Here is a 23,194-nt window from a genome sequence, read left to right as displayed (position 1 = left end):
GTGTTGTATGCCCGGCTGAAACACATGCAGAGCTAAATCGTTTTCCCTCAGGTGGAGGATTTGCCTACTGTGAAAGGTGACTTCTATGCCCTGGGACATATCCCCAACATCATAGGTGCCATTGATGGGACACATGTGGCTTTGGTACCCCCGCAGGAGTGAACAGGTCTACAGAAACCGGAAGAGTTATCATTCGATGAATGTGCAGATGGTGTGGTTGGCAGACCAGTACATCTCCCATGTTAATGCCAAATTCCCTGGCTCAGTGCATGACGCTTACATCCTGTGGAATAGCAGCATCCCTTATGTGATGGGTCAACTCCAGAGGCACCGTGTGTGGCTATTAGGTGAGCACCTGGAAGCAAGTCAGTGGGAATGGTTGTCTGGGTCATCCCTACAGGTTAGTGTGTGTCTAACAGTTGTCCCTCGCCATTTGTAGGTGACTGGTTACCCCAACCTGTCATGGCTACTGACCCCAGTGAGGAATCCCAGGAAAAGGGAGGAGGAATGCTACAATGAGGCACACGGGCGAACTAGGAGGATAATAGAGCGCACCTTCTGCCTCATGAAGGCCAGATTCCAGTGCCTCCATCTGACAGGTGGCTCCCTGTGCTACTCACGAAGAAGGTGTTGCAGATAATCGTGGCATGCTGTATGTTGCACAACCTGCCTTTGCGACACCAGGTGCCTTTTCTGCAGGAGGATGGGCCTGATGTTGGTCTTGTGGCAGCTGTGGAGCCTGTGGACAGTGAAGAAGAGGAGGCAGAAGAAGAAGATTTCGACAACCCTAACAACATCATCATGCAATACTTCCAGTGAGACACAGGTAAGAGGATGGCACTGCTTCTCACATATCATGCTACTGTAGGACATTGCATAAATATGCCTTTTTACCTCTGTGCATGGACCATGACATGTCACTTTGCCTTTCCATTTCACAGATCTGGGTCCCACTTTGTGCCCTCTGCCCTCTGCTATGTTTACTGCTGCCCAACAACTGTGTAACATTGGTATGTGAACATGAACATTGACATTGCTATATTTCTGAGAGGTTGGAATTACACATTTGTGAAAGTACAGACTGACTCCAGATTGATTTGTGATTTAAGGGTGTTTATTTTGGTGCTAATAAGTGAAAGGGGGTGTGCAATGGGCTGGGGTGATGGTGGAAGAATGTCCATGGTAGAGTTCAGTCTCTTGGTCTCATAGGTGCATTGTCCAAGGGGGCATAGGAACTGGAGTAATGGCAGTTCAAAGTTGTCACGGTGACAAAGTGGGACAAAAGAGTGACAATCAGGAGAGTCTTATTTCTTGGCGGGGGTCTCTGTCTTTGTCCTGGATCTCAGGGACCGTTTGCGGGGTGGTTCTCCCTCTGCAGGGGGTGGGGTGCTGGTGTGGTGGTCCTGTGGCGGTGCCTCCTGTCCACTAGCGCCGGCAGAGATGGTGGGCAGTTCATCCTCCAGGCTAGTGTCAGGGGCCCCTTGTTGTGCCACAGTGTCCCTCCTGGTGTTGAGTACTTCCTTCAGCACCCATACGATGGTGCCCAGGGTGGAATTGATGGATCTGAGTTCCTCCCTGAAGCCCAAATACTGTTCCTCCTGCAGGCGCTGGGTCTCCCTAAACTTGGCCAGTACCGTTGCCATCGTCTCCTGGGAGTGGTGGTAGGCTCCCATGATGTTGGAGAGGGCCTCGTGGAGAGTGGGATCCCTTGGCCTGTCCTCCCCCTGTCACACAGCAGCCCTCCCAGTTCCCCTGTTTTCCTGTGCCCACTACAAATGCCCCCAGGTCCCTGTTGTTGTTGGGGGGGTGGGTTAGCCTGGGTTCCCTGTAGTGGTGGACACACTGCTGATTGACGTGTCCTAGGGACAGAGGTATGGGCCCGTTGGGTGGGTGCTGTGCTGGTGTTTCCAGAGGGGGGAAGCTCTGTAGTAGCCTGTGACTGTGTCAGGGGAACCGACTGTCCCGAGGTCCCCGATGGGCCGGGCTGGTCATCTAGACCCAGTTGGACAGAGCTGCTGTCATCACTGTGGGCCTCTTCTGTTGGTGGTGTGGACATATGTGGACCCTCCTGTCCGGTGACGTTGGGTAGGGGTCCAGCAGGGGTATAAAAGGATGTTTATTACATCTGTGTGTGCCATGGTGTGCAATAGGTGGGTGACCGTGTACCCCAGTGCTTGCATTCCTGTGTGGGACCTTGTGTGATGGTGGTTTAGGGGGGTGTATGGGTATGTGCAGTGGCCATGCTTTGGTGATGGGTGTCCATGCTTTGTTGATGCATGCAGGGCTTGGTGTCAGGATGTGTGGTTTGTGATGTTGGGACATTTGTGAGGAGTTGGAGTGATGGGGGTGAGGGTGAGGATGGGAGTATGTGATGGCATGCAGGTAGGGTGGGGGATGTAATAGTTAAGATTTGACTTACCAGAGTCCATTCTTCCATCTACTCCTGCGAGGCCCTCAGGATGCAGAATCACCAAGACTGCTCCTCCCATGTTGTTAGTTGTGGGGGAGGAGGAGGGGGTCCGCCCGCCAGTCCGCTGAACCGCAAGATGGTGTCTTGAGACCCCGGAATACACCTTCCCCCGTAGGTCATTCCACCTCTTCCTGATGTCATCCCTATTTCTTGGGTGCTGTCCCACTGCTTTAACCCTGTCCACTATTCTGCGCTATAGCTCCATCTTCCTAGCTATGGAGGTGTGCTGCACCTGTGATCCGAATAGCTGTGGCGCTACCCGGACTATTTACTTCACCATGACCCTGAGCGGTGTGTTGGCAGTCTTCTGCACGGCGGTAAGCGGCATTTACCGCCAATGTTGTAATGACCGCCATAATGTGTGCTATGAAGGTGTAGAAAGAAGTCTTTGAAACCAGTATATCTGAGCTTAGAAAGAAAGTTTAGGAGGAGGTGGCACAATTTAGGGATAGCACTACCTTTTAGAAGGTGGTAAATCACCCTTTTTTGTCAGGATATCAAAGGTCTATGATGGAATCTTCCATTCCAGTTCAGGAATGGCTGGATTGTTTTTCTACGGTTTTTAATCTGGTTAAAAAGGGTACTAGCACAGATATTCCAGAACCAGTAATTGGTAATTATGAGGATGCTGTCCATCTTAACAAGGCTGTTGAGGTTAGAGATGCCATTATTGCTTTTAACTCAAGTCCTTCAAGAAAGGCCCCTGTTCGGAATGGTGTGTCATTACATCTGTGTAAAGATAACACAGATGTTTGGGCATTGCTGCTAACTAACATCATTAGGGCTTCCGTAATAGGGCAACTTGTTCTATCCTGGAAGGAGGTGGTGGTAGTTCCCTTTTTTTCAAAAGGGGAACAGAGACTGGTATACTACTCTAATTTGCTATATAATACCATGCTTAAAAATCTCATCATATCCATACACTAATTAGTGTATAGCACAATATTAGTCTAAATAGAAAAGAAGATGCATTTTGAAGCTGAGATTTGTTTCAAAATTGAAACATAGCCATTGCAAAAGCCCTAATAATGCTACACTCCTCTGCAACCAGTCTATGAGAAAAGACTCTAAAAGAAAGCAAAGGACTGCCAAAACCTGCTTTTACAGCAGTCCTAATTCAGGTCCTGTAAGTAATGTGTGAACATGTGCAGCTAGTCCTCTATATCCTTGTGGAGGTGATACAAATGACTTACATTATTTAACACAATGTTCCATGCAATGAGATTCATAACGTGTGATATATTAAAACAACACAGCCTTTAACTTTTGGTTCGTAACATTTTTGATAGTTCTCACAACACATCCAGAAACATTGTCAACCAATCAATGTGTGGACCATGCATTGACACAAGCCAATGGGGCAGATTTAGGAGCCTCTAGCGCCACCGGAGCGTCACTTTTTGTGATGCTCCGGTGGCACTAACCACTGCTCCATATTTACAAGGAGTTGTCATGCCACTTTATGTGGCGTTATGCTTCCTTGTAAATACCGACCACTCCGATGCTGTTTGCTGCGTCAGAGGGGCATGCAATGGGTGTTGCAGAGGGCATTCCACCGCAACACCCATTTCTTTTGATGCTGCCTCAGATTTACAAGTTGTCGTAAACCTGTGGCAGTGCCAAAAACTAACGCCACCCCAGGGGTGGCGTTAGCATGGCAAAACGAGGAGGAATACTTTTATTACTCCTCATTTTTTGCTGTTTCCATGTATGCTGCATTCTACAGCACACGTAGAAAGATCATAATGCCATGAATGATTGTTTGTGTGCAGGAAAATGTCCCTTCCTGCACATAAACAATCATTGACGCTTTGGTACTTCAACAGTGCCAAATCACCATTATAGATTGTTCATGTGCAGGAAGGGATACCTTCCTGCACATAAACAATCTATCCCCTCAACGCAGACACCCTTGCACTATGGGGCAAGGATGCCTACTTTCGCACAGGCAGCTTAATTCAGCGCTAGCACAGGGGTGCGCCGTATTCCTCTAAATACAGTGCATCCCTGTGTTTTAAAGGTGGCACAGCATGGCGCTGCTATTTTTGGTGCAGCACTGCGCTGCATCATTTTTTAATGAATTAGGGCCAATGTTTATTAGGGGAATTATACTATGGTCTTCAATCCATTATTCTAGGTTTTGAGCAATGCAACTTGTGAAATACGTTGCTTCTAAGTCCAATAATGGGATTCATCTTTAATTCACTGGATCTGTACTGGATCAGCTGCAGAACTGATCCATGTCAGGAATCTGGAATGGTTTGGAGGATTGTGTGCTCATTGAGGAAGTGGGTGAACAGATTAGAGCAGAAGAAAAGATTGATTTTAAAGAGAGAGTCTGGCAGGCTATTTTGGCAACAGTGCTACCTTTTCTTGCCTTTTCAATTATGGAATTCATCTCCTCACTATGTATCACTTTAGTTGTTTCTGAGGGATGCAAGGTGATTGATGTTACTTCATTGTTAACTGAGATTGAGCAGTTGAACAGCTTCGGAGGTCACCATTTAATAAAGAATTTACAGTTGTAACGTCATAAAGTGACTGTAAGAATAGAATCCTCCAATCTTTTGTAAAGGTGTGCATTTTCTTGATTCTATGATTGTGAACAAATTGATTGATAAGTGCTCAAAATGTTTTTAGATAGGTTACTAATAGCATACATTCTCATGTGCTTTCCAGGCTGATTGTTTGAACTCTTTCTACATCATCTTAACTTTTTGAGGCAAAGCCAGGTTTAAAGTGTATTTGATCATATGTTTAGTTTCCTTTAAAAGCTCTTTATAGTACCACAACTTCAAGTTAGCATTTATTTGCTTTGTTTTATATGTATTTCTTATTTTTGCTTCAGAGAACTTTGCAATGCCATTGACATAAAGGGGGTCATTCTGACCCCGGCGGGCGGCGGGAGCCGCCCGCCTGGAGAGAACCGCCAGAAGACCGTACTGCGGTCAAAAGACCGCGGCGGTCATTCTGGGTTTCCCACTGGGCTGGCGGGCGACCACCAAAAGGCCGCCCGCCAGCCCAGCGGGAAACAGCCCTCCATGAGGATGCCGGGTCCGAATGGAGCCGGCGGAGTGGAGGATGTGCGACGGGTGCAGTGGCACCCGTCGCGTATTTCAGTGTCTGCAATGCAGATACTGAAATACAAAGTGGGGCCCTCTTCCGGGGGCCCCTGCAGTGCCCATGCCATTGGCATGGGCACTGCAGGGGCCCCCAGGGGCCCCACGACACCCCTCACCGCCATCCTGTTCCTGGCTGGCGGTGAGGGGGTCGGAATCCCCCATGGCGGCGCAGCAAGCTGCGCCGCCATGGGGGATTCCCAGGGCAGCGGAAAACCGGCGGGAGACCGCCGGTTTTCCTCTTCTGACCGCGGCCGAACCGCCGCGGTCAGAATGCCCAAGGGAGCACCGCCAGCCTGTTGGCGGTGCTCCCGCGGTCCCCGGCCCTGGCGGTATTTACCGCCAGGGTCGGAATGACCCCCAAAGCTTCCAAAGTTCTATTTGATTAATTTTGTTCAGTGACAGACAGGTTTACAGGAGTTTGCTCTGATTCACTGAAAAATTCTAATGCCTTGCCTCTCCTCTTCAGTCTCTTTGGATTCTTCTTCTCTGTCTTTAATGAGGTGGTGCATAGTTTCTGAAAGTGAAGGTTGAAATCAGTGATTGAGACGACTTGGGGAAATGGTGACTTTCAGCTTGTGTTTCAATTTCAAAACATGTAACTGCAGAGAAGAACTGCTGACTGACCAAAGTGTAATCCAGTGTAGTGCTCCTGATGAACAAATAGAGTAGTGGTTGTGCTGGCTTGTCTTCTGCACATCTGCCAGTGCTGTAAAAATAGCCCCCACAGCCCATGCGGTGCGGGGAGCTCCTAAGTACAAGCCCCTCCGCCCCTTAGGCACTGTGCACGGGCAGTGGGCCCCTGGCCTGAGAGCTCCTGACTGGATCCAGAGCGTGGGAGCACAGACAGCTTTAGGGTGGTGTGATCGAAAAGTTGCATCTAGCACTGACTTTGGGGCGGGTGCTAACTTTTGTGTTTAAAAGTATTTGAACTTGCTTGTGCATCCAGTAGTTTTGAAGCATTAATAAAAATGTCAAGATAACTCTGGTGATTAATGTTACTCCTGGTGAGAGATCAGAATTTTGGTGGTCATTACAACCCTGGCAGTCAGTGTTAAAGCGGGGTAAGACCGCCAACAGGCCGGCGTTAAAAATTCTGCAATTACGACCGTGGCGGAAACCGCCAACAAAGACAGACACTTTAACACTCCGACCGCCACGGTGGTACAGACAAACAGCTTGGCGATCACCGCCAACAGGCAGGCGGAGGACAATGTACGGCCCACAGTATCACAACCTACCAATCTGCCACCTTTTCCGCACATAAAAACACGGTGGAAACAGGACTTCGAAGGGAAAATGCTCACCTCTACACACCCCACGAGGAACGAGGACGCCATGGACCCGGAACTCCACATACTCCCTGCGATTGTCTTCCTCCTCCTCTACCAGGAGCACGAACGCCGGCGGCGAAGACCACGGTGAGTACTGCACCTACGACACAGGGGAGGGGGGAGGGAAAAAACAGGGACACACGCAACATGCAACCCCCGCACCCACTACAACACACACACTAATACAGTATGATACATCACAGTTACACCCCCCAAACCCTCCGGAAGAATGCAAAGACAATAGAAAATGAGTGTAACCATTGTAATATATTAAAAGCAAGTAGGCAAAAATATATATATACACTATATACAAAATATATACCAAGCATAGTAGTCCAGGTAGTGCTCCAATTAAGTCCGTGGAACACTGGGCCCACACGGTATGGGCGAGGCCCACACAAGATCGCCGACCATGATGGAGAGAACACTGCAGGGGCATCAGAGAGCAACAAAACAGGCACCTCATTGGGAGGGAAAGGGGGGCACCTCAGCCGGTTGAGTGCACAACGCCAAATCCATGAGAGGGCCACATGCCCACTGTTCAATCCTGGGGAGTGCAAAGCCACAGTCTCTCAAGTCTCTGAAGTGGGTGGGTTGCCCACTGTTCCATAGTGGGGAGTGCAAAGCCACAGTCTCTCAAGTCTATGCAGTGGGTGGGTTGCCCACTGTTCCATTCTGAAGAGTGAAAAGCCACAGTCTCTCAAGTCTATGCAGTGGGTGGGTTGCCCACTGTTCCATCCTGGGGAGTGCAAAGCCACAGTCTCTCAAGTCCAAACAGTGGGTGGCTTGCCCACTGTTCCATCCTGGGGAGTGCAAAGCCACAGTCTCTCAAGTCTATACAGTGGGTGGCGTGCCCACTGTTCCATCCTGGGGAGTGCAAAGCCACAGTCTCTCAAGTCTATACAGTGGGTGGCTTGCCCACTGTTCCATCCTGGGGAGTGCAAAGCCACAGTCTCTCAAGTCTATACAGTGGGTGGCTTGCTCACTGTTCCATCCTGGGGAGTACAAAGCCACAGTCTCTCAAGTCTATACAGCGGGTGGCTTGCCCACTGTTCTACCCTGGGGAGTGCAAAGCCACAGTCTCTCAAGTGGATAACACTCTCCACTGGTTCTGGAGGGGGCATGGTGCCCAGAGTGCTTCATCCTGCTAAGGACAGAGGTAGTGAATGACAGTCTCCACTGGTTCTGGAGGGGGCATGGTGCCCAGAGTGCTTCATCCTGCAAAGGACAGAGGTAATGGATGACAGTCTCCACTGGTTCTGGAGGGGGCATGGTGCCCAGAGTGCTCCATCCTGCTAAGGACAGAGGTAGTGGATGACAGTCTCCACTGGTTCTGGAGGGGGCATGGTGCCCAGAGTGCTTCATCCTGCCAGTGACGGAGTCAGTAGTGTCAGTGCCCTTGGCACTCATGGGCCAGCGGTGCTTGAAACGGCGGTGCCCTGTTCAGCGGTGCTTGAGACTGTGGTGCGCTGTTCAGCGGTGCTTGAGACAGCGGTGCCCTGTTCAGCGGTGCTTGAGACGGCAGTGCACTGCTGGAGACGGCGGTGCCCTGTTCAGCAGTGCTTGAGACGGCGGTGCGCTGTTCAGCGGTGCTTGAGACGGTGGTGCCTTGTTCAGCGGTGCTTGAGACGGCGGTGCCCTGCTGGAGACGGCGGTGCCCTGTTCAGCAGTGCTTGACACGGCGGTGCCTGTTCAGCGGTGCTTGAGACGGCGGTGCGCTGTTCAGCGGTGCTTGAGACGGAGGTGACCTGTTCAGCGGTGCTTGAGACGGCGGTGCCCTGCTGGAGGCGGCGGTGCCCTGTTCAGCGGTGCTTGAGACGGCGGTGCCCTGTTCAGCAGTGCTTGAGATGGCGGTGCCCTGTTCAGCGGTGCTTGAGACGGCGGTGCCCTGTTAAGCGGTGCTTGAAACGGTGGTGCCCTGTTCAGCGATGTTGAGACGGCGGCGCCCTGTTCAGCGGTGCTTGAGACGGCGGTGCCCTGTTCAGCGGTGCTTGGAGCGGCGGCGCCCTGTTCAGCGGTGCTTGAGACGGCGGTGCCCTGTTCAGCGGTGCTTGAAACGCCGGTGCCCTGTTCAGCGGTGCTTGAGATGGCGGTGCCCTGTTCAGCGGTGCTTCAGACGGCGGTGCCCTGTTCAGCGGTGCTTGAGACGGCGTTGCCCTGTTCAGCGGTGCTTGAGACGGCGGTGCCCTATTCAGTGGTGCTTCGAGCGGCGGTGCCCTGTTCAGCGGTGCTTGGAGCGGCGGCCTCCTTTGCAGTGAGTCAGCTGCTGGCGGTCCTTCATGGACCAGCGGGGCTTGTGCTGGCGGTCCTTCATGGACCAGCGGGGCTGGTGCTGGCGGTCCTCTCTGTCCCAGCGGGCCTTATGCTGGCGGTCCTTCATGGACCAGCGGGGCTGGTGCTTGTGGTCCTCTCTGTCCCAGCGGTGCTTTTGCTGGCTGTCCTCTCTGTCCCAGCGGGGCTTTTGCTGCTGTCCTTCATGGACCAGCAGGGCTTTTGCTGACGGTCCTCTCTGTTCCAGCGGGGCTTTTGCTGGCGGTCCTTCATGGACCAGCAGGGCTGGTGCTGGTGGTGGCCTCCTGGGCAGATGGGCTTGTGCTGGCCTCCTGGGCAGCTGGGCTTGTGCTGGCGGTGGCCTCCTGGGCAGCTGGGATGATGGCGGTATTCTCCGCCGTGCTGCTCCTCCCAGACTTGCTGACTTTCCTGTGCCTCTTTCCCACCTTGGAAGGTGTCGCAGCTGACTCCACACTCCCACCGTTACCCCTGGGAGCGGCTTTGGTGACTGGAGTCTTTCCCCTCTCATGCCGGGCACTGGCCAACTTTTGATGCTTGACAGGTGGGGGACTGTCTGTGCTGTGGCTCCGTGCCACACTGGCTGCCCTGGTGGCCAGTGCACTCCAGATTACGGTGACTACAGGCACCACTGGTCCCGGAGATGTTGTGGCTGAGGTGCTAGGTTCGGGCCCTAGGAGACCGACGGGGTGGGGGAGGTGTGGGAAAGAGGTCAAGGTTGGACAGGAAAAGTTTTTGGGAGACACTGGGACGGGTAGCTGGAGGGGGTTTGGGAGTGGAGGAAGAGGCTTTGGTTGTAAGAGGTGTCCGTTTGCTGACTTTGGGTGAAGGTGCATGCGCTGGAGGCTGTCGTGAAGTGGATGGCTGTTGGGTGGGTGTGTGCCTGCGTTTGTGTATCTTGGGAGGGGGCGTCACAGACACACTGGGAGAGGACACAGGGGACGTGTGAATGGTAGTGGGGGTGGTGACTGCACGTGAGCGGGGTGTGGTGGTGGGTGTGCTGGTGATGGTAGTAGTGGCTGTAGAGGTAGTGCATGCAGGTGTGAGTGTAGATGAGACAGGGAGGGAGGAGGGAGATGAGGAGGAAGGGGACACAGTGGAGCCAGTGGATGTTGGTTTGTCTGCATGTGTGTGATGCTTGCGTGAGTGCCTGTGGGATGTGTGGTGCTTATGTTTGCCAGAGCTACCCTTGTGTGTTGATGTGTGTGCATGCTGGTCTGTAGGTGTGCTTGGGATAGGCTGAGGTACAGGGGATTGGGTCTGGGTGGAGGAAGTTGGAGGGGGGAGGCTAGACGCATGGGCGATGGCTGCCATCAGTGCTAAAGCCAGAGTCTGAAATGCTCGCTGAAGGGCCGCCTGACCAGAATGAATGCCCTCCAGGAATGCATTGGTTTGTTGCAACTGCCTTTCTACACCCTGGATGGCATTCAAAATGGTAGACTGCCCAACAGTGAGGGAACTGAGGAGGTCAATGGCTTCCTCACTGAGGGCAGCAGGGGTGACTGGGGCAGGGACTGAGGTGCCTTGGGCGAAAGTGATGCCCACCCTCCCGGGTGAGTGGGCACGGGGCGAAGACTGAGGGGCTGCTGGGAGGGCGGTGCTGGAAGGGGGGGTGGCGGCTGTACCTGTAGATGGGGGGGGGACATTGATGTTGCTGCCACCACAAGGGAGCTCCCATCAGAGGACGAGTCCGTGTCACTGGTCTCAGCTCCTGTCCCCGCCGTGGAGCTCCCCTCACCCTCCGTCCCACTGGTGAAGTCCGATTCCGTAGTGTGGCCCTCCATGGCCATGTGGGATGCAGCCCCCTCGTGCTCCGGTGCCACTGCTCCTCCGCCTGATGATGCTAATGCACACAAGAACGGGGGAGACCACAAAAGGGGGGGGAGACAGAAGAAAGACATGTTGAGTTCATGCATTACCGCTATTGTTGGCAGAAACGACAGACACAGAAGCCCCCTGTACTACGCCCCGCTCTTGGGCTCCACTGTTCTATTCCTGGGAAATGGCCTACTAGGCTATGGGCGACATCTGCACACATGGATGGCACAGGGGCATGACTAGGTGTACTTGGCACTCTACAGAGGTGGGGTGGGGTGCCACATGGCCTGCCTTACGGAGAGACCTTGCCTACGGAACTCGCCCTGGCCTAGGGAAACCCACAGCCCACCTCCCCCACCCAGACACCTCCACTGCGCGCAAAATCAGCAGAATGAGAGTGTACTCACCCCCTTGTGGCTGCTGTGATGCCCTCAAGTGCCCATCCAACTCCGGGTACTCCACCGCCAGGATCCTGAACATCAGGGGGGTCATGGTGGGACAGGCACCCCTCCCACGTTGGGAGGCCATCCCAAGTTGAGCCTCCGCCGTCTTCTTGCTCCAGCGGCGAATGTCCTCCCATCTTTTCTGGCAGTGGGTGCTCCGTCTGTGGTAGACCCCCAGGGTCCGGACGTCCTTGGCGATGGCACGCCAAATATCTTTTTTCTGGTGGGCGTGGACCTACTTGATTTGTACAGGGGGAAGAGAAAGTTATTACCAACTGCACGGTCAAAGTGATTGGCCCCCATCCCTACCCTTGCCATGTGGCACATTCACTCCCCGTCGTTTCATGCACGCCGCACTCTCCCCCCTTCCTTCTTACATCCACCCCTCTCCACACAGGCATAGCCCATACAGCATGCTCCCAGTGTACTTACCTGTTTGTCTGGAGGACCGTAGAGTAGCGTGTACTGGGGGAGGACCCCGTCCACGAGTTTCTCCAACTCCTCCGATGTGAAGGCAGGGGCCCTTTCCCCAGACACTCGAGCCATTGTCTCTTCCAGACCGAGGGCACAGCAGCACTTGCAGTGTATGTCCTCTCCTGTCGAAGATCAGGTATCGAGTGATTGAACAGATAGAAAATGGCGGTCACATCCGCGGCGGTGCGTACCGTCACCGCCGGAGTACATCGTCATTGGCTCCTTGGACCCATAGGGTCCAATGTTAACCAATGCAGCATTGCGCTGCGGTCTTTGACCGCCTACCGCAACAGTGTACAACGCCAGCGCAGTTACCTCACATCCCATTGTCCCACTTTACAGGTCAGGCAGCCGCCATTTCAGGGGCAACACATGGCTTCATTTTCAACTGCGACACACATACCAAGGCCTAGACTCAACACACATACAGGCCACTTTTTAGATTATGAATGGTGTTCTGTGTAAGCTGTGGGTAGCTACCTCTGAGTTGTTTGACTCTGTGCTCGCTGTTGTCCTTCATAGGCACCGTCTGCTGGGACATGTGAGTGTGAGAAAGTAGCCTCTTTCTAGCCTTGTTACCCCCACTTTAGGCCTGTTTGTGAGTGTATGTCAGGGTGTTTTCACTGTCTCACTGGGATCCTGCCAGCCAGGGCCCAGTGCTCATAGTGAAAACCCTATGTTTTCAGTATGTTTGTTATGTGTCACTGGGACCCTGCTAGTCAGGACCCCAGTGCTCATAAGTTTGTGACCTATAGGTATGTGTTCCCTGTGTGATGCCTAACTGTCTCACTGAGGCTCTGCTAACCAGAACCTCAGTGGTTATGCTCTCTCTTTACAAATTGTCACTAACAGGCTAGTGACCAATTTTACCAATTTACATTGGCATACAGGAACACCCTTATAATTCCCTAGTATATGGTACTAAGGTACCCAGGGTATTGGGGTTCCAGGAGATCCCTATGGGCTGCAGCAATTCTTTTGCCACCCATAGGGAGCTCTGACAATTCTTACACAGGCCTGCCACTGCAGCCTGAGTGAAATAACGTCCACGTTATTTCACAGCCATTTTACACTGCACTTAAGTAACTTATAAGTCACCTATATATCTAACCTTTACCTGGTAAAGGTTGGGTGCTAAGTTACTTAGTGTGAGGGCACCCTGGCCCTAGCCAAGGTGCCCCCACATTGTTCAGGGCTAATTCCCCGGACTTTGTGAGTGCGGGGACACCATTACACGCATGAACTACATATAGGTCACTACCTATATGTAGCTTCACAATGGTAACTCCGAATATGGCCATGTAACATGTCTATGATCATGGAATTGCCCCCTCTATGCCATCCTGGCATAGTTGGCACAATCCCATGATCCCAGTGGTCTGTAGCACAGACCCTGGTACTGCCAAACTGCCTTTTCGTGGGGTTTCACTGCAGCTGCTGCTGCTGCCAACCCCTCAGACAGGCTTCTGCCCTCCTGGGGTCCAGCCAGGCCTGGCCCAGGATGGCAGAACAAAGGACTTCCTCTGAGAGAGGGTGTTACACCCTCTCCCTTTGGAAAATGGTGTGAAGGCAGGGGAGGAGTAGCCTCCCCCAGCCTCTGGAAATGCTTTCATGGGCACACGTGGTGCCCATTTCTGCATAAGCCAGTCTACACCGGTTCAGGGACCCCTTAGCCCTGCTCTGGCGCGAAACTGGACAAAGGAAAGGGGAGTGACCACTCCCCTGACCTGCCCCTCCCCTGGGAGGTGTCTAGAGCTCCTCCAGTGTGCTCCAGACCTCTGCCATCTTGGAAACAGAGGTGTTGCTGGCACACTGGACTGCTCTGAGTGGCCAGTTCCATCAGGTGACGTCAGAGACTCCTTCTGATAGGCTCCTTCAGGTGTTGCTAGCCTATCCTCTCTCCTAGGTAGCCAAACCCTCTTTTCTGGCTATTTAGGGTCTCTGTCTCTTGGGATTCCTTAGATAACGAATGCAAGAGCTCATCCGAGTTCCTCTGCATCTCTCTCTTCACCTTCTGCCAAGGAATCGACTGCTGACCGCGCTGGAAGCCTGCAAAACTGCAACATAGTAGCAAAGACTGTAGTGTGGTTAGTTTTACGTATTCATTGCGCTTTAGCTTCAGGCTTTAGGCCTTTGTGCATTTTGCCCTGAATATATTTTATTCATTTGCTGACAGCTTAGAGCCTCTGTGCACTCTGCTCTACATGCTTTTTATTAGGCTTCGTACTGTTATTTTTCAAATAGCCAGTTCTACAGTGTTGTTTTTTATTCATATCACACTGTTTTGCCTACTTCAGCACTGGAGTTCTCCATAACATATTTACTCTGTGCTTCAGTCAAGGATACAGTCTGGTACATTGCCGATAGACGTGGTAAGAGTTTAGACTTGGCATTCCTGCGTAGGGACATTTTGTGATCACAGTGACATGTTAGTTATAAAATCACTTCCTTGTCCCAATACACGCAAGAGGGAGATTCCGACCAGGGAACCACAACTTGACGCTGACTGCCTCGTTGCAGATGCTGAACCAAGATCACAGGTCTTTGCTCAGGTATGAGGGCTGATGTCTCCACAGTGATTCTAATAGGCAAGCTAGAAGCTTAACATGCTGTGCTCTAGATAGAACAAGCAGAGGGAGAGTAGAAACTGTTTGACAATATGATAGCTTTGTTTTTATGTTTCACTCTCCTGGTAACTATTACAATCCTACTGTGTTGTATCGTTCTGGTTATTGCGGCTCACGCCTTAATATCTAAAATACAGTCGTTTTATTAAAACATTATATAAAACTTATACTGTCTTTGTCATTTGTATATGAGATCATATTGGAAATAAGAGAGTTGGTTTGGATCTGAGTAACCACGACTTCCCTGAGAAGTTCCAAAGATCTCATGCGCTCGGCTGCCAAATCATTCCTTCCACATGGGAGAAATGAGGCACTGCTAGTTAGCCGGAGCAAAAACCGGATTTAGGGTGACAGAGTTCTTTACACGTGGGTCAGACTCAGTCCCCCACACCGTTATAGATCCTGCTACCTAGAAATCCAGTAGTCTCATTTAGAATAATGAGAGCCCACGCGACAAGACGACTACTGCAACTCTGTAACGCTGATCCAGCCGCCTTCTCGACTGCTTTCCTGTTGGTGCATGCTGTGGGGGTAGTCTGCCTCCTCTCTGCACTAGAAGCTCTGAAGAAATCTCCCGTGGGTCGACGGAATCGTCCCCCTGCAACCGCAGGCACCAAAGAACTGCATCACTGGTGCCTTGGGTCTCCTCTCAGCACGACGAGCGAGGTCCCTTGAATCCAGCAACTCTGTCCAAGTGACTCCCACAGTCCAGTGACTCTTCAGTCCAAGTTTGGTGGAGGTAAGTCCTTGCCTCCCCACGCCAGACTGCATTGCTTGGGAACCACGACTTTTGCAGCTACTCCGGCCTCCGTACACTTCCGGCAGAAATCGTTTGTACACAGTCCAGCCTGGGTCCACGGCACTCTAACCTGCATTGCACGACCTCCTAAGTTGTTCTCCGGCGACGTGGGACTCCTTTGTGCAACTTCGGGTGAACACCATTTCACGCATCCTTGTAGTACCTGTTTCTGGCACTTTTGCGGGTGCTGCCTGCTGCTGAGAGGGCTTCTTGTCTTGCTCGACGCCCCCTCTGTCCCCTGACGCAATTGGCGACATCCTGGTCCCTCCTGGGCCACAGCAGCATCCAAAAACCCTTACTGCACGATTTGCAGCTAGCAAGGCTTGTTGGCGGTCTTTTGGCGGGAAAATACTTCTGCACGACTCTCCCTGGCGTGAGGGATCCGTCCTCCAAAGGGGAAGTCTCTAGCTTTTGTCGTTCTTGCAGAAACCTACGCTTCTACTGTCCAGTAGCAGCATATTTGCACCCACAGCTGGCATTTCCTGGGCATCTGCCCATCTCCGACTTGCTTGTGACTTTTGGACTTGGTCCCCTTGTTCCACAGGTACCCTCGACTGGAAATCCATCGTTGTTGCATTGCTTGTTTGTGTCTTTCCTGCAGAATTCCCCTATCACGACTTCTATGTCCTTTGGGGAACTTTAGTGCACTTTGCACTCACTTTTCAGGGTCTTGGGGTGGGCTATTTTTCTAACCCTTACTATTTTCTAATAGTCCCAGCGACCCTCTACAAGGTCACATAGGTTTGGGGTCCATTCGTGGTTCACATTCCACTTTTGGAGTATATGGTTTGTGTTGCCCCTATCCCTATGTGTCTCCATTGCATCCCATTGTAATTATACATTGTTTGCACTGTTTTCTAATACTATTACTGCATATTTTGGTATTGTGTACATATATCTTGTGTATATTTGCTATCCTCATACTGAGGGTACTCACTGAGATACTTTTGACATATTGTCATAAAAATAAAGTACCTTTATTTTTAGTATATCTGTGTATTGTGTTTTCTTATGATATTGTGCATATGACACTAGTGGTACTGTAGGAGCTTCACTCGTCTCCTAGTTCAGCCTAAGCTGCTCTGCTAAGCTACCATTATCTATCAGCCTATGCTGCTAGACACCCTATACACTAATGAGGGATAACTGGGCCTGGTGCAAGGTGCAAGTACCCCTTGGTAATCACTACAAGCCAGTCCAGCCTCCTACATTGGTTGTGCAGCGGTGGGATAAGTGCTTTGAGACTACTTACCACTTTTGTCATTGTACTTTTCATAAGAGAAAAATATACAAAACAAGTTCAGTGTATGTACACATAACCAAAAAGTTTTGCATTTCCTCTTTTCACTCTTTTCTAAAGTGCTGAAAAGTACTTCTAAACTTTCTAAAAGTTCTTAAAAGTTTAAAAGGTTTTTTTTTCTGTCTTTCTAAAAGCTCTAAAAAACTTTTTCTCACTTTTTCTGTCACTTAAACTCTTTCTAAAATGTCTGGCACAGGCCAAAATGTTGATCTGTCCAAACTTGCATATGACCACCTTAGCTGGAAAGGAGCAAGGAGTCTCTGTATAGAAAGAGGTTTGAGTGTAGGGAAGAATCCTTCCTTGGAATTATTGCTTAACATGCTTAGAGAACAAGATAAGGCCAGAAGGGCCCCATCTGTTGAAAAAGCAGCTAATGGTTCCCAATCTGATCCAGGGACCCCCCTAGGAAAAGATTCAGGAAAGAAAATTCAGAGCCTGCCCATTACTAGACAGTCTAGCATAGTTGGTACTGATGTAGAGTCACACCATACAGATAGTGTTGTCTCACATCATAGCAAGAGCATTCATTCTCACCACAGTAGAAGTGATGTTTCTGTTAACCAAGCTGTTAGGGTGCCTTCTGTAAGGGACAGGTCTCCTTCTGTCCATTCTCACCATACTTCTGTTTCAAGGCATGTCCCTCCCACCCACCCTGATGACAGATTGTTAGAAAGGGAGCTCAATAGATTGAGAGTGGAACAAACCAGACTGAAGCTCAAGAAGCAACAGCTGGATTTGGATAGAAAGACCTTAGAAGTAGAGTAGAGAAGGAGAGACAGAAACTGGGTTTAGAAACCCATGGTGGCAGCAGCAGTATTCCCCATAGTCATCCTGCAAAAGAGCATGAGTCCAGGTAGCTGCACAAGATAGTTCCCCCTTATAAGGAGGGGGATGACATTAACAAGTAGTTTGCTGCACTTGAGAGGGCCTGTGCTGTACAGGATGTCCCTCAAAGGCAGTGGGCTGCTATCCTATGGCTATCATTTAGTGCAAAAGGTAGGGATAGGCTCCTTACTGTGAAAGAAAGTCAAGCCAATGATTACAAAGTTCTAAAGAATGCACTCCTGGATGGTTATGGCTTAACCACTGAACAATACAGGATAAAGTTCAGAGAGACCAAAAAGGAGTCTTCACAAGACTGGGTTGATTTCATTGACCATTCAGTGAAGGCCTTGGAGGGATGGTTACATGGCAGTAAAGTTACTGATTATGACAGCCTGTATAACTTGATCCTGAGAGAGCATATTCTTAATAATTGTGTGTCTGATTTGTTGCACCAGTACTTGGTGGACTCTGATCTGACCTCTCCCCAAGAATTGGGAAAGAAGGCAGACAAATGGGTCAGAACAAGGGTGAACAGAAAAGTTCATACAGGGGGTGACAAAGAGAACAATAAGAAGAAAGATGGTGAAAAATCTCAAGATAAGCATGGGGATAAGGGTAAAACCAAAGATCCCACTTCAAATCTTAAACACTCTTCAGGGGGTGGGGATAAAACAAATTCTTCCTCTTCTTCTCAACCTACACAATTTAAAAAGCCTTGGTGCTTTGTGTGTAAAAACAGAGGCCATAGGCCAGGGGATAAGTCCTGTCCAGGTAAACCCCCTGAGCCTACCACCACTAATACATCAAGCTCTAGTGCCCCTAGCAGTAGTGGTACTAGTGGTGGGACTGCTGGCAACAGTCAAGTTAAGGGTGTAGTTGGGTTCACGTATGGGTCCATAGTAGAAACTGGGGTAGTCACTCCCAAGACAGTTTCTGTCACACCTAGTGGCATTGGCCTTTCCACACTGGCTGCTTGTCCCCTTACAATGGATAAGTACAGGCAGACAGTTTCAATAAATGGTGTTGAGGCCTTGGCCTACAGGGACACAGGTGCCAGTATCACTTTGGTGACTGAAAACCTAGTGGCTCCTGAACAACACATCATTGGACAACAGTATAAAATTATTGATGTCCATAACTCCACTCAGTTTCTTCCCTTAGCTATAATTCAGTTTAGTTGGGGTGGAGTTACTGGTCCTAAGCGGGTGGTGGTATCACCTAGATTACCTGTAGACTGTCTCTTAGGTAATGACCTAGAGGCCTCAGGTTGGGCTGATGTAGAGTTTTATACCCATGCAGCCATGCTGGGCATCCCAGAGGAATTGTTCCCTCTCATTTCTACTGAAATGAAAAAGCAAAGGAGAGAAGGCCTGAAAACTCAGGATCCCTCTCCATCAACAGGTAAAAAGGGCATCACAGTATCCCCTAACCACCCTGCCATTCAGGATACCATTCCTGTGGTGGGAGAAACCTCTCCTGGGGTGGCACCTGTTCCAAGGGAAGCATCAGCTGGCAAAGCTATACTCCCTGAGGTAGAAGTACCTCTCTGTGGGATAACTAACATTGGTGACAAAAAGAGCACCATTTTAGTTAACATGGAGCATCCCTCCAACCCTCCCAGAGAAACTTTAGTGCAGAAACTCTGCACTGCCTCAAAACACTTAGGACAGCATCCCTGCCCTAGTGTGGAGCTCATAGGACAGCATCCCTGCCCTGCTCCAACTCAAGAGAAACAGCATCCCTGTTCTCTCTTCCAGCCATATGGACAAAGTTTTTGCCTAGCTATGGCTTTACTGAGACAGCATCCCTGTCTGGCATTTCCATCACTACAAATAGGTTCAGTGGACAATTCCCACTGCTCTAAACTAAAACTTACTGATAGAAACTCTGAAAATACATCTTCACATTGTTGCTTAGCTAAAAAACGTCAAACAGGGTGGTTTACATCACCACAGGGAAGTAACCATATAGTGGATGATGAAGGGAGTAACCAGTCTATTGCAGAGCTACTCTCTACTTATCACCACTTAGACAATAAAGTCTCAACTGGCCAAGGTTAGCCTTATTGTCCTTCGTTTGGGGGGGGGGGGGTTGTGTGAGAAAGTAGCCTCTTTCTAGCCTTGTTACCCCCACTTTAGGCCTGTTTGTAAGTGTATGTCAGGGTGTTTTCACTGTCTCACTGGGATCCTGACAGCCAGGGCCCAGTGCTCATAGTGAAAACCCTATGTTTTCAGTATGTTTGTTATGTGTCACTGGGACCCTGCTAGTCAGGACCCCAGTGCTCATAAGTTTGTGACCTATAGGTATGTGTTCCCTGTGTGATGCCTAACTGTCTCACTGAGGCTCTGCTAACCAGAACCTCAGTGGTTATGCTCTCTCTTTACAAATTGTCACTAACAGGCTAGTGACCAATTTTACCAATTTACATTGGCATACTGGAACACCCTTATAATTCCCTAGTATATGGTACTAAGGTACCCAGGGTACTGGGGTTCCAGGAGATCCCTATGGGCTGCAGCAATTCTTTTGCCACCCATAGGGAGCTCTGACAATTCTTACACAGGCCTGCCACTGCAGCCTGAGTGAAATAACGTCCACGTTATTTCACAGCCATTTTACACTGCACTTAAGTAACTTATAAGTCACCTATATGTCTAACCTTTACCTGGTAAAGGTTGGGTGCTAAGTTACTTAGTGTGAGGGCACCCTGGCACTAGCCAAGGTGCCCCCACATTGTTCAGGGCTAATTCCCCGGACTTTGTGAGTGCGGGGACACCTTTACACGCATGCACTACATATAGGTCACTACCTATATGTAGCTTCACAATGGTAACTCCGATTATGGCCATGTAACATGTCTATGATCATGGAATTGCCCCCTCTATGCCATCCTGGCATAGTTGGCACAATCCCATGATCCCAGTGGTCTGTAGCACAGACCCTGGTACTGCCAAACTGCCTTTTCCTGGGGTTTCACTGCAGCTGCTGCTGCTGCCAACCCCTCAGACAGGCTTCTGCCCTCCTGGGGTCCAGCCAGGCCTGGCCCAGGATGGCAGAACAAAGGACTTCCTCTGAGAGAGGGTGTTACACCCTCTCCCTTTGGAAAATGGTGTGAAGGCAGGGGAGGAGTAGCCTCCCCCAGCCTCTGGAAATGCTTTCATGGGCACACGTGGTGCCCATTTCTGCATAAGCCAGTCTACACCGGTTCAGGGACCCCTTAGCCCTGCTCTGGCACGAAACTGGACAAAGGAAAGGGGAGTGACCACTCCACTGACCTGCACCTCCCCTGGGAGGTGTCCAGAGCTCCTCCAGTGTGCTCCAGACCTCTGCCATCTTGGAAACAGAGGTGCTGCTGACACACTGGACTGCTCTGAGTGGCCAGTGCCATCAGGTGACGTCAGAGACTCCTTCTGATAGGCTCCTTCAGGTGTTGCTAGCCTATCCTCTCTCCTAGGTAGCCAAACCCTCTTTTCTGGCTATTTAGGGTCTCTGTCTCTTGGGATTCCTTAGATAACGAATGCAAGAGCTCATCCGAGTTCCTCTGCATCTTTCTCTTCACCTTCTGCCAAGGAATCAACTGCTGACCGCGCTGGAAGCCTGCAAAACTGCAACATAATAGCAAAGACGACTACTGCAACTCTGTAACGCTGATTCAGCCGCCTTCTCGACTGCTTTCCTGGTGGTGCATGCTGTGGGGGTAGTCTGCCTCCTCTCTGCACTAGAAGCTCCGAAGAAATCTCCCGTGGGTCGACGGAATCGCCCCCCTGCAACCGCAGGCACCAAAGAACTGCATCACCGGTACCTTGGGTCTCCTCTCAGCACGACGAGCGAGGTCCCTTGAATTCAGCAACTCTGTCCAAGTGACTCCCACAGTCCAGTGACTCTTCAGTCCAAGTTTGGTGGAGGTAAGTCCTTGCCTCCCCACACCAGACTGCATTGCTGGGAATCACGACTTTTGCAGCTACTCCGGCCTCCGTGCACTTCCGGCAGAAATCCTTTGTGCACAGTCCAGCCTGGGTCCACGGCACTCTAACCTGCATTGCACGACCTCCTAAGTTGTTCTCCGGCGACGTGGGACTCCTTTGTGCGACTTCGGGTGAGCACTGTTTCATGCATCCTTGTTGTGCCTGTTTCTGGCACTTCTGCGGGTGCTGCCTGCTGCTGAGAGAGCTCCTTGTCTTGCTCGATGCCCCCTCTGTCCCCTGACGCAATTGGCGACATCCTGGTCCCTCCTGGGACACAGCAGCATCCAAAAACCCTTACTGCACGATTTGCAGCTAGCAAGGCTTGTTGGCAGTCTTTCGGCAGGAAAATACTTCTGCACGACTGTCCACGGCGTGAGGGATCCGTCCTCCAAAGGGGAAGTCTCTAGCCCTTGTCGTTCTTGCAGAAACTTACGCTTCTACTGTCCAGTATCAGCCTCTTTGCACCCACAGCTGGCATTTCCTGGTCATCTGCCCTTCTCCGACTTGCTTGTGACTTTTGGACTTGGTCCCCTTGTTCCACAGGTACCCTCGACTGGAAATCCATCGTTGTTGCATTGCTGGTTTGTGTCTTTCCTGCAGAATTCCCCTATCACGACTTCTATGGCCTTTGGGGAACTTTAGTGCACTTTGCACTCACTTTTCAGGGTCTTGGGGTGGGCTATTTTTCTAACCCTTACTATTTTCTAATAGTCCCAGCGACTCTCTACAAGGTCACATAGGTTTGGGGTCCATTCGTGGTTCGCATTCCACTTTTGGAGTATATGGTTTGTGTTTCCCCTATCCCTATGTGTCTCCATTGCATCCTATTGTAACTATACATTGTTTGCACCGTTTTCTAATACTATTACTGCATATTTTGGTATTGTGTACATATATCTTGTGTATATTTGCTATCCTCATACTGAGGGTACTCACTGAGATACTTTTGGCATATTGTCATAAAAATAAAGTACCTTTATTTTTAGTATATCTGTGTATTGTGTTTTCTTATGATATTGTGCATATGACACTAGTGGTACTGTAGGAGCTTCACTCGTCTCCTAGTTCAGCCTAAGCTGCTCTGCTAAGCTACCATTATCTATCAACCTATGCTGCTAGACACCCTATACACTAATGAGGTATAACTGGGCCTGGTGCAAGGTCTAAGTACCCCTTGGTACTCACTACAAGCCAGTCCAGCCTCCTACATTGAGGAGATGGCAGCATGGAGGAAAGACATGTGATAATCACATACAGGCTTGACCGTGCCACAATCCAGGAACTGTGTACCCAGTTGGAGCCAGACCTGATGTCAGCTATCCGCCATCCCACAGGAATCCCCCCTCAAGTGCAGGTGCTCTCAGTACTCCATTTCCTTGCAAGTGGGTAATTTCAAACAACAGTGGCCATAGCATCCGGGATGTCCCAGCCTATGTTTTCCAACGTGTTGTCCAGAGTGTTGTCTGCCCGGCTGAAACACATGCAGAGCTACATCGTTTTCCCTCAGGTGGAGGATTTGCCTACAGTGAAAGTTGACTTCTATGCCCTGGGACATATCCCCAACATCATAGGTGCCATTGATGGGACACATGTGGCTTTGGTGCCCCCCACAGGAGTGAACAGGTGTACAGAAACCGGAAGAGTTATCATTTCATGAATGTACAGATGGTATGTTTGGCAGACCAGTACATCTCCCATGTGAATGCCATGTTCCCTGGCTCAGTGCATGAC

The sequence above is a fragment of the Pleurodeles waltl genome, chromosome 7 (assembly GCF_031143425.1).
Source record: "Pleurodeles waltl isolate 20211129_DDA chromosome 7, aPleWal1.hap1.20221129, whole genome shotgun sequence".
NCBI classification, from domain to species: Eukaryota; Metazoa; Chordata; class Amphibia; order Caudata; family Salamandridae; genus Pleurodeles; species Pleurodeles waltl.
The sequence above is the reverse complement of the archived record's forward strand: the minus strand, read 5'-3'. Positions refer to the sequence as shown.